At 36.1% G+C, this 15,204-nt stretch overlaps 3 non-coding genes across 3 annotated transcripts; 2 read left to right on the forward strand and 1 right to left on the reverse strand.

The window, feature by feature from the left end:
- The first annotated feature begins 4,737 nt into the window (after positions 1–4,737).
- Positions 4,738–4,824, forward strand: TRNAS-GGA (transfer RNA serine (anticodon GGA)). Its single transcript has one exon. It is a non-coding gene; the product is annotated as a tRNA-Ser (tRNA).
- Positions 4,825–6,042: 1,218 nt separating this feature from the next.
- Positions 6,043–6,115, reverse strand: TRNAT-UGU (transfer RNA threonine (anticodon UGU)). Its single transcript has one exon. It is a non-coding gene; the product is annotated as a tRNA-Thr (tRNA).
- Positions 6,116–7,754: 1,639 nt separating this feature from the next.
- TRNAF-GAA (transfer RNA phenylalanine (anticodon GAA)) lies at positions 7,755–7,827 on the forward strand. The gene has a single exon. It is a non-coding gene; the product is annotated as a tRNA-Phe (tRNA).
- Positions 7,828–15,204: the final 7,377 nt, after the last annotated feature.

Consider the following 15,204-nt stretch of genomic DNA (forward strand, 5'->3'; position numbering starts at 1 on the left):
AAAGATAGGTTGTAATTGTATGGCAGTATCCGAAAACATATCTTGTGGACGGCCTAAAGCACTCATGGTATCATTATGAATGTACAAGCCAAAACTGTGAAAACCTAGAAATATACATACCCAGTTAAGGTGGGATATGATTGCATCGCGGTGTCTAAGGACGCGATCTAATAGATCGTTGTATCGAGTAGTTGGATCATAGTCTCTTACCATAAAAATTGCTGCATGTGCAGCAGCACCGACTATTAGAAATCCGCCAATCCACATGTGGTGTGTGAACAAGGAAAGTTGTGTACCATAGTCAGTAGCTAGGTATGGATAGGGAGGCATAGAATACATATGATGAGCTACAACAATGGTTGTAGAGCCTAGCATAGCTAGGTTAAGAGATAATTGAGCATGCCATGACGTTGTTAAGATTTCATAAAGACCCTTATGGCCTTGTCCTGTAAATGGGCCCTTGTGAGCCTCCAAAATATCTTTAAGTCCATGGCCAATACCCCAATTGGTCCTATACATATGACCTGCGATTAGGAAAAGAATAGCAATAGCTAAATGATGGTGCGCAATATCGGTCAGCCAGAGACCACCGGTTACTGGATCTAGTCCTCCGCGAAAAGTCAGAAATTCTGCGTATTTGGACCAATTTAAAGTGAAAAAAGGGGTTGCTCCTTCGGCAAAACTAGGATAAAGTTGAGCCAAAAGGTCCCGATTCAAGATAAATTCATGAGGAAGTGGTATCTCTTTAGGATCCACCCCAGCGTCAAGAAATTGGTTAATTGGTAAAGATACATGAATTTGGTGCCCCGCCCAAGAAAGAGACCCAAGTCCTAATAATCCCGCTAAGTGGTGATTCAACATGGATTCTACATCTTGGAACCAGGCCAATTTGGGAGCGGCTTTGTGATAATGGAACCAACCAGCAAAAAGCATTAACGCTGCAAAAATCAATGCACCAATTGCAGTACAATAGAGTTGTAATTCACTAGTTATTCCAGATGCTCGCCAAAGCTGAAAAAAACCAGAGGTTATTTGGATTCCTCGGAAACCCCCGCCTACATCACCATTCAATATTTCTTGCCCTACTATAGGCCAAACTACCTGAGCACTGGGTCCAATGTGAGTAGGATCACTTAGCCATGCTTCATAATTGGAAAAACGGGCGCCATGAAAGTACATGCCACTCAACCAAAGAAAGATAATGGAAAGTTGCCCGAAATGAGCACTAAAGACTTTTCGAGAAATCTCCTCCAAATCACCAGTATGACTATCGAAATCGTGAGCATCAGCATGTAGGTTCCAGATCCAAGTGGTAGTATCAGGGCCCTTAGCTAGTGTTCTTGAGAAATGGCCGGGTCTGGCCCATTCCTCAAAAGATGTTTTTACAGGATCCCTATCCACAACAATTTTTACTTCTGGTTCCGGCGAACGAATAATCATTAAGTCCTCCTCTTTCCGGACAAGACATACAAAGAGACCCGCCAACTGTCTTTTTAGTGAATCTTTGAAAGATATATATTTTGAAAGATAGATTTTGAAAGATAGATTTTGAAAGATAGATATTGTGATTAGTTCTTTTCTTTACTATCTACCATCCTTCTATTTTTTTTTAGTTATTCACTGGAGCAATTATATATTGAAGTCAATCCGAGGCAAGTGTTCGGGTCTATTATGACATAAAGATTAGGTGCCTAACGGACATTGTTTATCTTGAAAAACAAATATTTCTCGACGTAAGAAAAAAATCTTTTTTATTTTTAATTTAAGAAACTAGTGTATTTTTTTTTGAGGGCATAAGCTCCTATCTATATCTACTTTCCTTGAGCATAATATAGGGTTTTTTATTTGATTCTAAATTCCAAGATAACTCATTAGAATTATTAATAAGATGGTCCTAATATATTAGCAATATTTAGATTGCCCCCTCTTTTTATTCAGTTTATTACTTCTATTCTAGACCCTATCCCTATGGTTTATTCTTATGAAATATCATATAAAATAGAAGGTATAAGAAATGGATATAATGAAATTCTTGATTCGATCTTACGACCTAATTTATTTGATTAATGGATCAACAACCAAACCACCCATTTTATGAAAAAGAAGGAGCATGGTCTTATTCAAATTCAAAGCGCTTCGTAATCTTCAACCAGTTCTGTGCTTCAATATAATTTCCCGGAGTAAGCGCTATAGCTTGTTTCCAATATTCAGCAGCTTGATCAAACCAAGCTTCCGCAATTTCCGAATCACCCTGTAGAATGGCCTGTTCTCCTCGGTCGGAATAGGAAGTTCCTTCCCTTAGAACCGTACTTGAGAGTTTCCTACCTCATACGGCTCAGAAATTGCTATCTGAATTTCCCCTATCTTAACTGAATTCGATTTATCAAAAATCGATCCAATTTGTTCTTGGGTTAAGCAGAAGAAATTAATTACCTAAGTTTCAAACCCTAATTTTTATCAATAATCAGTTTGATCTTTTTTCCCACCTTCAGAAGAATGAAGCATAGATAGATATAGAGCCTTCGTTCAAATTTTCTGAAAGGTAACTATCCCGTTTTCATATATGAAATCTCTATAGAATCCTTGAAAAAGACTTTTTTCCATAAGAAAGAAAAAAGAACTTACTATCTTTGGGATCTGATACTACACCGCTGCTTAATCCCTTAGTGGATCGGCTCTATTACATAAGCGGATTCCTAAATTTTGCCCCATATCATGGGATAAGTAAGCAGTTTTTTTTAGTTGTATCGACCCAGTCGCTCACTAATTGATCTTTACGGTGCTTTCTCTATCAATTTGAGAAACTTTATCCATAGAGTAGTAGTATAGGCCATACTTTCTTCGTTTTTTGATTCTCGTGAAGTGTCCTTCCTTCCTACAGCTGATAGGGAAAAATCGTTGTTTTTACGATCCCTATGTAGAAAGCCCTTTTTTCTAGTATTTACTAGAAAATTTGATCCTCTCTTTTTTTTTTTCTTTCTATAGTGGAGATAGTCGCACGTAATGACAGATCACGGCCATATTATTAAAAGCTTGCGGTAAGAAGGGGTTTCGTTCTAGTGCCCGGAAATAATATTCCAAAGCCTTTGTATGCTCTCCATTGCTTGTGTGTATAAGGCCTATGTTATAGAGTATATAACTTCGATCATAGGGATCGATTTCTAGTCGCGTAGCTTCATAATAATTTTGCAAAGCTTCCGCATAATTTCCTTCGGATTGAGCCAACATCCGTTACGGTCGTTCATTCTATTCAAAAAATCTCCGTTCCAAAACCGTACATGAGGTTTTCATCTCATACGGCTCCTCCCTTCTGTACATAATAGTACTAAGCGAAATAATCTATAGAATCAAAATAGAATTAGTCCCGTCTCATTATGAACCGAAAGGGGCTGGTATTTTTCCAAGAAATCTCTAGCCAACCTTCCCACAAGAGGTTTTTCTTAACACCAATGAATTCTATTAATGCTAGAGGAAAACGATAGCTCCAATAATTTCTTTGTTCTCAACGCCTCCTATTTAGAGGAATTAGCTACTTCAACGATCTTTGATGGTTATAGGGGTATCCAAAGTACAAACCTGATGGTTGTTTGTTATCCCAACCATTCTTCCCAGCCCTGATACCGATCAGGAAAGGGGTAATTTCTAACAAAGTTTTTCTCTTGTTGATTCCTATTTCTAGGTGTAGTGCTTTTCTCCCCTATGCTGCCTACGGATACTAATAGAGTAGGATTGGCCTGTAATCCATACCATACCATATCCTGTAGGTGTAACCTTTCGCTCAATACTCAAATCTACAATTGAAGTATCTGAAGCCGCATCAATCGAGGATACACGACGGAAGGAATTGTTAGTTCGCCTCACCTTCCCGAAGCGTGGGTTTGTTTGCTTTACAAATTTGGTTCTCTCTATGCCAACCCCCTCTCTTTTTCGTAAGACTGAGGTATAGGTAGGGCTAAAAAAAAGCAAAAAAAAAGAGTCAAATCGCACCATCTCTATAATAAGTAAATGCCTTTTTTTCTCCTGAGGTTGTCGGAATTATTCGCAATAAAATATTGGCTACAATTGAGGAGGTCTTATCAATGAAATTTCCATTTACACGGGATCTAGGCATAATTCCCAACCCATTCTATATAGAATTGTTTTCATTCCTTCACAAAATAACATAAAAACAAACACATTCGATTCTTATAATTATAAATAGATTGATCCATATGCTCTACTCTAAATCCATATGCTTTAAATGGATAAGAGAGATAGAGATATGGATTTTCCGCTCAGCTCAAATTGTATCCTTTTCCTTCTGCTTGGACACGAAGAGATATGAAATATTTGACTAAGACTGGATTTCATTCCACTTTGCTATTTCTGAACAACAACTTATGTTATCAACTATTTCGTGTTTTCAAAGTTATTAATTGTCTCATACCCTATTTTTGATTTCGATAGTATGGTGTAGCGTATCTTATGCAAACGGAATTCTAAGGTTTCTTTATTTTATTATGCAATAAGAAGAATTCTTCCATTTTCTTTTTCTTTAGTTGCGGGAAAACCCAAATTAAAACTTTTTTTTTATAGCGAGCGCAATTTCTAGTAAAAAATCCTGTATCCTTCCACTTAGATCAAAAGGAATTTTTCCAATAGAACTATGGAACCCCCGAGTGGTTGCGGTTGTACCTGTACTGCAGGAATAAGAAAACTCGCTATTCACTCAGTTTATTTTCCATAATAAGTTATGTAGGAGAGATGGCCGAGCGGTTCAAGGCGTAGCATTGGAACTGCTATGTAGACTTTTGTTTACCGAGGGTTCGAATCCCTCTCTTTCCGTTTTTCTTAATTCATCAACGTTAAGGATCACAATGTATCAAATCAAATAACAATTTTTTCCAGCAATAATATCTTATATTATCTTATTTTGATTTAATAGAAATTAGAAATTCTCTATAGCAAATTACTGTGGTATGTAAAATACACATAGAGGAAAAAAGAAAAAAGGATCCTAATCCTAGGGTTAATCAATTTTAGCTAGTTGATGGGAAAATACAAATTAATGGTAATGGTCTTAGGGCGATTTAGTTCGGGGAAAGGGGAAGGGGAAGAAAATTCTATGAACCTTTCCTTTTTTCGTTAAGTTCAAGTCTGACGAGAGTAATATTCTACAACTAACAACTCATTTATTTTGAGACCGACCCACTTCCTATCTAGGATTTTATTTACTAGTCCTTTATATTCCAACGTGTCAATCGCCAAATGCTTTGGCAATTTCCCCGGGTCCGATGAAGCAATATAATTTTGAACCAGACCTTTTGATCTTTGGTTATCTTTCGTAGTAATAATATCTCGGGGTTTGCAACGAAAACTTGGTATATTGACTATACGACCATTAACTAAAATATGTCTATGGTTGACTAATTGGCGGGCCCCAGGAATGGTTGAAGCCATACCCAATCGAAAAAGGATATTATCCAAACGCATTTCAAGTAATTGTAGTAAAACCTGGCCTGTTGACCTTTTTGCTTTTCCAGCGATATGTACATATCTAAGTAATTGTCGTTCTGTCAGACCATAATGAAAACGCAATTTCTGTTTTTCTTGAAGACGAATACGATATTGCTCCTTTTTCCCAGAATTGAATTTTTTTTTAAGATTACTTCCGGATTTAGGTGTTTTTCTAGTGAGTCCTGGTAAAGCTCCCAGACGGCGTATTTTTTTTAAACGAGGTCCTCGATAACGGGACATGAAGACTCCTTTTTTTATTTTATTGAAATTTCATTTTACACAATTAATTTCATTGTATTTACATTACAGAATACATCGAAATTAAAACTGAATTAAACTACAGGATAAACAGAGTAAAATCAACTAAAGTACCCAAAAAAATGGAATTTCATCAAAATCTTTATTTTTTGTATATATATATTATTTATTTTATTGTTTTGTATCTAGCAAAATTGTAAGGTAAAAAACATAAAAGATCCTGGATTCTCCATTTAATTCGGAAAAAAAGAGATTCTTGTTCGTAGAACATCGATAGAGAAAAAAAAAAGCCGACTATCGGATTTGAACCGATGACCCTCGCATTACAAATGCGATGCTCTAACCTCTGAGCTAAGTGGGCTTACATAACGGAAATAGTGTAACAAATAGAAATAGGTATAGTATAGGAAATCCGTAAAATCTCAGATATTAGTTATTAATCTTAGCTATTAACTAGTTCTAAATTTGAAGTTATACTTATAAAAATAAAAAAATACTAAAACTTCTTAAAGATAAAGTTAGCTTGATATGCTTAACTATAGGATATTAAAAAATAAAATTATAGAATTTATTGGTATTTTCATTTGATCATTATAGACTTTATTATTTGTTAATAATTTGAGGATTAATATTTCACTAAGGGGAACATAGAGTCAGAGTAAATAAAATTGCTAATTCTGATTAGAAAAAAAGAATAAATATCAAGCGTTATAGTATAATTTTGAATACTATAAAAAAGTAAGACGGGAGGTGGGGGAGATAAAAACTTTTGGATATATTGATTCGGATTGAATTGCAAATACATCAAGGATAGAATCAATTCAATTCTGAATTGCAATAAGCAAGCGAGGTCTCTCAAATAGAGTCGAACTGAACTGCTAGACTACGTTGAGTGATGAACTCAATGATTCAAAAAAAAAACTAAGAGATGGATGAAATTACACAAGGAATCCTGGTCTCAAAGAAGAGGGAAATGGGGATATGGCGAAATCGGTAGACGCTACGGACTTGATTGTATTGAGCCTTGGTATGGAAACCTGCTAAGTGGTAACTTCCAAATTCAGAGAAACCCTGGAATTAAAAAAGGGCAATCCTGAGCCAAATCCGTGTTTTGAGAAAACAAGGGGTTCTCGAACTAGAATACAAAGGAAAAGGATAGGTGCAGAGACTCAATGGAAGCTGTTCTAACGAATCGAGTTAATTACGTTGTGTTGTTAGTGGAATTCCTTCTAATTCTAAATTAGAGAAAGAGGGGTTTTATACCTTATACATTTAATAAACACGTATAGATACTGACATAGCAAACGATTAATCACAGAACTCATATTATATTATAATTATAATATAGGTTCTTTATCTTTTTTAAAAATGAAATTAGAAATGATAATGATTATGAAATAAAAAACTCATATCATAATTTTTTTTTTTCATTATTGTGAATCCACTCCAATCGAATATTGAATAATCAAATTCTTCAATTCAAATTCAAAGTTTTCGAGATCTTTAAAAAAGTGGATTAATCGGACGAGGACAAAGAGAGAGTCCCATTCTACATGTCAATACTGACAACAATGAAATTTCTAGTAAAAGGAAAATCCGTCGACTTTATAAGTTGTGAGGGTTCAAGTCCCTCTATCCCCAAATCCTCTTTTATTCCCTAACTATACTATATTATTATTATTTATCCTCTTTTTTTTCTTTTTATCAATGCAATGGGTTTAAGATTCATTAGCTTTCTCATTCTACTCTTTCACAAAGGAATGCGAAGAGAACTCAATGGATCTTATCCTATTCATTGAATAGATTTCTTTTTTATTAGAGTATCGGCAAGAAATCTTGGTTATTCACTCTATTTTTAAGTTTTATTTAAGTAAACCATGCACAATGCATAGGACTACCCCCCCATTTTCAAATTTTAAATTTGAAATACTTTAATTAATTTTTAGTCCTTTTAATTGACATAGATACAAATACTCTACTAGGATGATGCACAAGAAAAGGTCAGGATAGCTCAGTTGGTAGAGCAGAGGACTGAAAATCCTCGTGTCACCAGTTCAAATCTGGTTCCTGGCAGAGAAAAAAAAAAGATCCACCGAATAGGTATTGATCCAAATACCTCGAGATGGATTGTGATACATATTCATTAATAATATTTATTCATCTAAGTGGATAAATCTATAATATAAATATAGAGGCACTTCTTTTTAAAGAAGTTTTAAAATATATCTTTTCTTTATGATAAAGAAGGGGGTGAGATTCCCCTTTATTTTTTTGCGTTTCTTAATTTTGTATTCCGCTATTCCGACGAATATTTTTTTAGTCTTGCTTATCTTTATCTTATCTTATTTTCCTAGTTGTGCTAAGTAATGTGCGCGGTACAAAGTTCCTGGTAGAGAACTTCTTTGAGTCATCCTATTTTTCTGTTCATATGAAGGAAATTAATATGCGATTTTCAAAATAGGGGAATCCAAATGAAACCCTTTTTTTGCTCAGTCTATCTGGAATGCTTTTGTATAATTAGGAATTAATTATAAATAGGTATTCCGTTTCATCTAGGAAAAGAACCTAAAAATATTCCTTGACTTGAATAAAATCTGGAGTTGTGTTGTATAAGTGAGCATGAATTTCTTATCATTCAATGAGCATCTTGTATTTCATAAAAATTGGGGGTTATATAATCCTTACGTAAGGGCCAGCCTATCCAACTTTCAGGCATTAGGATACGTTTAAGGCGCGGATGATTATCATAAGAGATTCCCACCATATCATAAGATTCGCGTTCTTGAAAATCGGCACTTCTCCAAATCCAGAAGACAGACGGAATTCTAGGATTATCCTTTTGGGCAAAGACTTTTATGCAGACTTCTTCTGGATTATCTATACCATATTGTATTCTCGTAAGATGATACACGCTAGCTAAAGATCCACCGGGTGCTACATCATAAGCACATTGGGAGCGTAAATAATTGTAACCATATACATATAAAATGACAGCAATGGAATCCCAATCCCCTGCTTTTATTTGTAAAGTCTCTATTCCTCGGTGATCAAAGCCCAAAGATCTATGAACCACCTCATGTTTGACTAGCCAATTAGATAACCAACCCTGCTGCATTGTCTTCATCTCTCCCTCTTTGTATAAATATTTCACATTTCGGATGCAAGTTTGAAAGATTGCCCTGCTTTTTATTTTTCTACACAAAAGAGCCCCTCTCCTAATTCACTAATTTGTAGGAAGGTACTGAACTTTTGGATTTGAAAAAAGTTTCAGAAGATATATCTAATGTAGATGGTGATTGATAGAGCAATTCTTGCTCATAAGTTCCTGTATGAGTACTGCGCCTAACATAAAGCTTGTGACTGGTAGTAAAACATCTATTTTTATTTTGAGATAGAGTTCGATCCTCAACTATTTCTCGCGATATCTTCTTACGAAGTTTTGTTAGGGCATCTATAACTGCCTCCGGTTTAGGTGGGCAGCCCGGCAAGTAGACATCCACAGGAATTAACTTATCAACTCCCCGAACAGTACTATAGGAATCCGTACTGAACATTCCCCCTGTAATAGTACAGGCTCCCATAGCAATGACGTATTTTGGTTCAGGCATTTGCTCGTATAATCTCACTAAAGAGGGAGCCATTTTCATTGTTACCGTACCGGCTGTTAAAATTAGGTCTGCTTGCCTAGGACTTGATCTTGGTACCAATCCATAACGATCAAAGTCGAATCGTGAGCCTATTAATGAAGCAAATTCAATGAAACAACAACTGGTACCGTATAGAAGGGGCCATAAACTGGAGAGTCTTGACCAATTCGAAAGATCATTTGGTGTAGTTGAAATAACAGAATTGGAACTTGTTTGGTCAAGTAAGGGAAACTCAATCAAATTCATAACTGTCTCAATAGAATCTTTTCCTTCTTTTTTTTTGTCTAAATATTCAGTTAAGACCATTCCAAGGCTCCTTTTCGCCATGCATAAACTAAACCAACAACTAAGATAAGCACGAAAATCAAAGCTTCGATAAAAACGGATACACCCAATACGTCGAAACTCATTGCCCAAGGGTATAGAAAGACGGTTTCCACATCAAAAACAACAAAAACGAGCGCAAACATATAATAGCGTATTCGGAATTGTACCCAAGCCCCTCCCATGGGTTCTATACCCGATTCATAACTAGAAAGCTTCTCTGGTCCTTCACTAACCGGGGCTAAAAGTCCTGAAATCGAAAATGCCAAAATAGGAATAAGGCTTGCTATTATTAGAAATGTCCAAAAAATATCATATTCGTGAAGCAGAAACATAATGTACTCCCATTAATGTGGAATAGGCGGAACTTAAATTAGTCAATTCAATTCAGCATTGTCAATTTATCCAGAACTTCTCTCTTTTCCTCGGTGAAACAAGAATCTTTTTTGTTCAAACAAAAGCGCTTAGTTTAGCCTTTGTTTCCTCTGTGCTGCATCTTCTTTAAAGATTCATCCAATGGAATCCCAACTCCCTTTCTTTTGGATTTCCATTCTATTTAGATATGGTGTATGTAGATCTAATTCTTATATAAAGAAAACTTTCTCGTTTCACTTTGTCTCGCTTTCTCTAGAATCTCTAGAAAAAAGAATAGCTCTATCCTTTATTTAATATTTAATAATAAAATAATAAGAGACTATTAAATAAAAATGAGAATACTACTAAATTAGAACCTAATTAAGATAGTAGGACTAATCTATGCAGTATAATTAATGAGAAGTAATACTATAAAATAAAAATAAAGAACTCTATTTCAGAACTATGAGACAGAATATTCTGTTTTCTTATTTACTCTTTACTTTATTTTTTCTATTTAAAGTTGATCAATTTACATAATGTATCTATAAACAAAGTAATAAATATACTTAAAACAAAGTAGGAATTCGCAAAATGGATAAAATCATTGCAGTTATTATAGGGAAGTCTAGAGATATCCTATTTGAAGGAGGACGGGATTCAAATCAGGGAAAGGATCCTTTCTTCTATTGATTTGATAGAAATTCGTTTTTCTTTTCCTGTCTGTATGATTTTGATTTTCGATGAATGAGCCTTTGGTAATGCTTTTATCTCTATTCTATGTCGCAGGCGCCTATCCAGTCTATAAACAAATACTAATGAGAAAATGAAAACTATACTAAACTAAAGAAAACATAGGATAGAGATCCTAAAATCTAAAAAAGGGCATATTAGGGCTATACGGATTCGAACCGTAGACCTTCTCGGTAAAACAGATCAAACGGATTATTATCGAAATGATTTGAACTGTTTCAAAGACCCAACATGCATTTTTTTGCATTGGGCTCTTTCATAAACTGATTTAAAGATCAGTTAGTCCACCATAGTTTTTCTTTACGGAAAGATAATGAGATGGCTCCCTGTGCTCTGATTGATTTTTTGTATTATGATCTATCTAGGAGCAATACCAAAGTGTTTCAAAGGAGGATTACCTTGACTTAGGTCTGCCTCCGGTCTAAATTAAATCAACCTAAGTGAAATGGAGTCTCTATCGTTCCACTGCAAGAGTTAACTATGAGACTTCATACACCTTAAAGTTCATAGAACGAAAAGAAGTTTTTTGGAGGCCCTTATCCTCATTACGCCTAGCATTTAGTGGGCTGGATATTTACCTTATCAACTAGCAAATCCATAAGGGTTCTATTTGATTAGGCACCTGAATTGGCACCTGAATCGGACTGAACCGACTGTTTGTCAGGCTACTGTTCTCCTATTCTCTCGAATCTATGAAGTAAGACATTGATTTTGCAATAAGATCGATTATGTTCATTGCATAATAAGCTCCTTTGAAAAGCATTGGCGCACGTGTAAACGAGTTGCTCTACCGAACTGAGCTATAGCCCTTATCACAGATATCTTAACATATAGATAATTTCTTGTCAAGATGAATATTTTCTAATGCCAGAGGATACCCCTTTGATCTGTATCTGTTTAGTATTTAGTTTAGTATTTAGTATATAACAGACCAATAACAGAGCGGTATTGCTTAGAAAAGGGATTCAATATATAATCGATCGAAGTAATGGGTCTTCCTTTGTGGTGATAAATTGCCTACTTAACTCAGTGGTTAGAGTATTGCTTTCATACGGCGGGAGTCATTGGTTCAAATCCAATAGTAGGTAAGTAGGTAGAAAAATTACTAGATAGCATTGGACTTACTTCGCTTCACTATCTAATAACTTTTTCTACCCCTCTTCCCTTTTTCTTTGTATCAACTATAAACCACTGGATTGTCTTCAATTGGATGGGGGAATCCAATTGACAGCCTCGATTCGTATCCTAGCTCGTCTGAGAGCGAGCTTCGCTTCAACCAAATCTTTCGTACCCTCAGCTTTACTCAAGTTAGCTTCGGCTATTTCAAGTGCCTTTTGAGCTTCTTCCGGATCAATATCACTACCCAGTTCCGCATCATTTCCTAAAATGATGATCTCATTATTAACTATTCTCGCAAAACCGCTCCACAGAACCGCTGTTAACCATTGGTCGTTGAGGAGGCGTATTCTCAAAGGACCCATATCTACTGCTGTGTTAATGGGGGCGTGGTTTGGTAATACGCCAATTTGGCCACTATTAGTGGATAAAATGATTTCTTTCACTTCACAATCCCAAATAATTCGCTTAGGAGTCAGTACATAAAGATTTAATTTCATTTCTTCGATTTGTTCTCCTCTTCTAAGGTTATAGCTTTCGTGCTAGCTTCATCGATGTTACCCACCAAATAAAAAGCCTGTTCAGGTAGGCCGTCTAATTCTCCGGAAAGGATTAGTTGAAATCCCCTAATAGTTTCCGCAAGAGCAACATACTTTCCTGGAGAACCAGTAAAAACTTCTGCCACAAAGAACGGTTGTGATAAGAAACGCTCAATTTTTCTTGCTCTTGCTACAGTTAAACGATCCTCTTCCGATAATTCATCCAAGCCAAGAATTGCGATAATGTCCTGAAGTTCTTTGTAACGTTGTAAAGTTTCCTTAACTCTTTGCGCAGTTTCATAATGTTCGTTGCCAACGATCCGAGGCTGTAACATAGTCGAGGTTGAATCTAAAGGATCTACTGCTGGATAAATACCCTTGGAAGCTAATCCTCTGGAAAGTACGGTAGTAGCATCCAAATGTGCAAATGTTGTGGCAGGGGCAGGGTCGGTCAAATCGTCTGCAGGTACATAAACTGCTTGAATCGAAGTTATAGATCCCTTTTTAGTAGAAGCAATTCTTTCTTGCAAAGAACCCATTTCTGTACTAAGAGTAGGTTGATAACCCACTGCGGAGGGCATTCTCCCTAATAAAGCGGATACCTCTGATCCTGCTTGAACAAAACGAAAGATATTATCGATAAATAAAAGCACGTCTTGCTTATTAACATCTCGGAAATATTCCGCCATAGTTAGGGCAGTTAAACCAACTCTCATACGAGCTCCCGGTGGTTCATTCATTTGGCCATAGACTAGAGCTACCTTTGATTCCTCAATATTTTTTTCATTAATTACTCCGGATTCCTTCATTTCCATATAAAGATCATTTCCTTCACGAGTCCGTTCCCCTACTCCACCGAATACGGATACGCCCCCATGAGCTTTAGCAATGTTATTGATTAATTCCATGATCAGTACTGTTTTACCTACTCCAGCCCCCCCAAATAGTCCTATTTTTCCTCCACGTCGATAAGGAGCTAAAAGATCGACGACCTTAATACCTGTTTCAAAGATGGATAATTTCGTATCTAACTCGATAAAGGCAGGCGCAGATCTATGAATAGGGAACGTTGCACTACTATCTACAGGACCCAAATTGTCAACAGGCTCCCCAAGAACGTTGAAAATTCGTCCGAGAGTAGCTCCACCGACCGGAACACTGAGAGGAGCTCCCGTGTCAATCACTTCCATTCCTCTCATCAACCCGTCCGTAGCACTCATAGCTACAGCTCTAACTCGATTATTTCCTAATAATTGTTGTACCTCACAAGTCACATTAATTTGCTTATCGGCAGTGTCTCTACTCTGGACTACCAAAGCGTTATAAATATAAGGTAACTTGCCTGGGGGAAAAGTGACATCCAGCACGGGTCCAATAATTTGATCGATACGACCTGTACTTTTTTCTTCAATTGTGGAAACCCCGGGAGGAGAAGTAGTAGGATTGGTTCTCATAATTATCACATAATTAAAAAAAAGGAATTTGTCGAAATTTTTCTTTTTTTATTGTTGAATAATGCCAAATCAAATCAAAAAAAATCCAAAAGTAAAAAGGAAATGAATTAGTTAATTCAATAAGAGAGAAAAGGGGACCAGGACTTGATTTCGTTGCCCAAGCGAATCCCATTCAATCGTTTACTCATGGAATGAGTCCGTTGGAAAGTTCAATCAATCTTTTTTTCATATACATACATTTTGCCTTTTGTGGAGGATCTGTGCCTACTCTACTTTCCTATCTAGGACTTCGATATACAAAATATATACTACTGTGAAGCATAGATTGCTGTCAACAAAGAATTTTATTAGTATTTAGTTAGGTATTTGCATTCAAAATAAGAAAAGAGAACTATTAAGAACTTGTAAAATAAGGATTAGGAATTAATTTGGGTTGCGCTATATCTATCAAAGAGTATACAATAATTATGGATTTGGTAAATCAAATCCATGGTTTAATAACGAACCGTGTTAACTTACCATAACAACAACTCAATTCCTATCGAATTCCTATAGTGGAATTCCTATAGGATAGAACATACACAGGGTGTACGCATTATATATGAATGAAACATATTCATTAACCTAAGCATGCCCTCAATTTTCTTTAATGAGTTGATATTATATTAATTGAATATCCTTTTTTTTTGTTTTACGAGATTTTTTCTAAAGTTTCATTTACGCCTAATTAACATCGAGTAGACCCTGTTATTGTGAGAATTCTTAATTCAAGAGTTATAGGGAGGGACTTATGTCACCACAAACAGAAACTAAAGCAGGTGTTGGATTTCAAGCTGGTGTTAAAGATTATAAATTGACTTACTACACCCCAGAGTATGAAACTAAGGATACTGATATCTTGGCAGCATTCCGAGTAAGTCCTCAGCCTGGGGTTCCGCCCGAAGAAGCAGGGGCTGCAGTAGCTGCCGAATCTTCTACTGGTACATGGACAACTGTTTGGACTGATGGACTTACCAGTCTTGATCGTTACAAAGGACGATGCTATCACATCGAGCCTGTTGCTGGGGAAGACAACCAATGGATCTGTTATGTAGCTTATCCATTAGACCTATTTGAAGAGGGTTCCGTTACTAACATGTTTACTTCCATTGTAGGTAACGTATTTGGTTTCAAAGCCCTACGTGCTCTACGTTTGGAGGATCTACGAATTCCCCCTACTTATTCAAAAACTTTCCAAGGCCCGCCTCATGGTATCCAAGTTGA

Source organism: Aegilops tauschii, unplaced genomic scaffold, assembly GCF_002575655.3.
Source record: "Aegilops tauschii subsp. strangulata cultivar AL8/78 unplaced genomic scaffold, Aet v6.0 ptg001134l_obj, whole genome shotgun sequence".
Lineage (NCBI taxonomy): Eukaryota > Viridiplantae > Streptophyta > Magnoliopsida > Poales > Poaceae > Aegilops > Aegilops tauschii.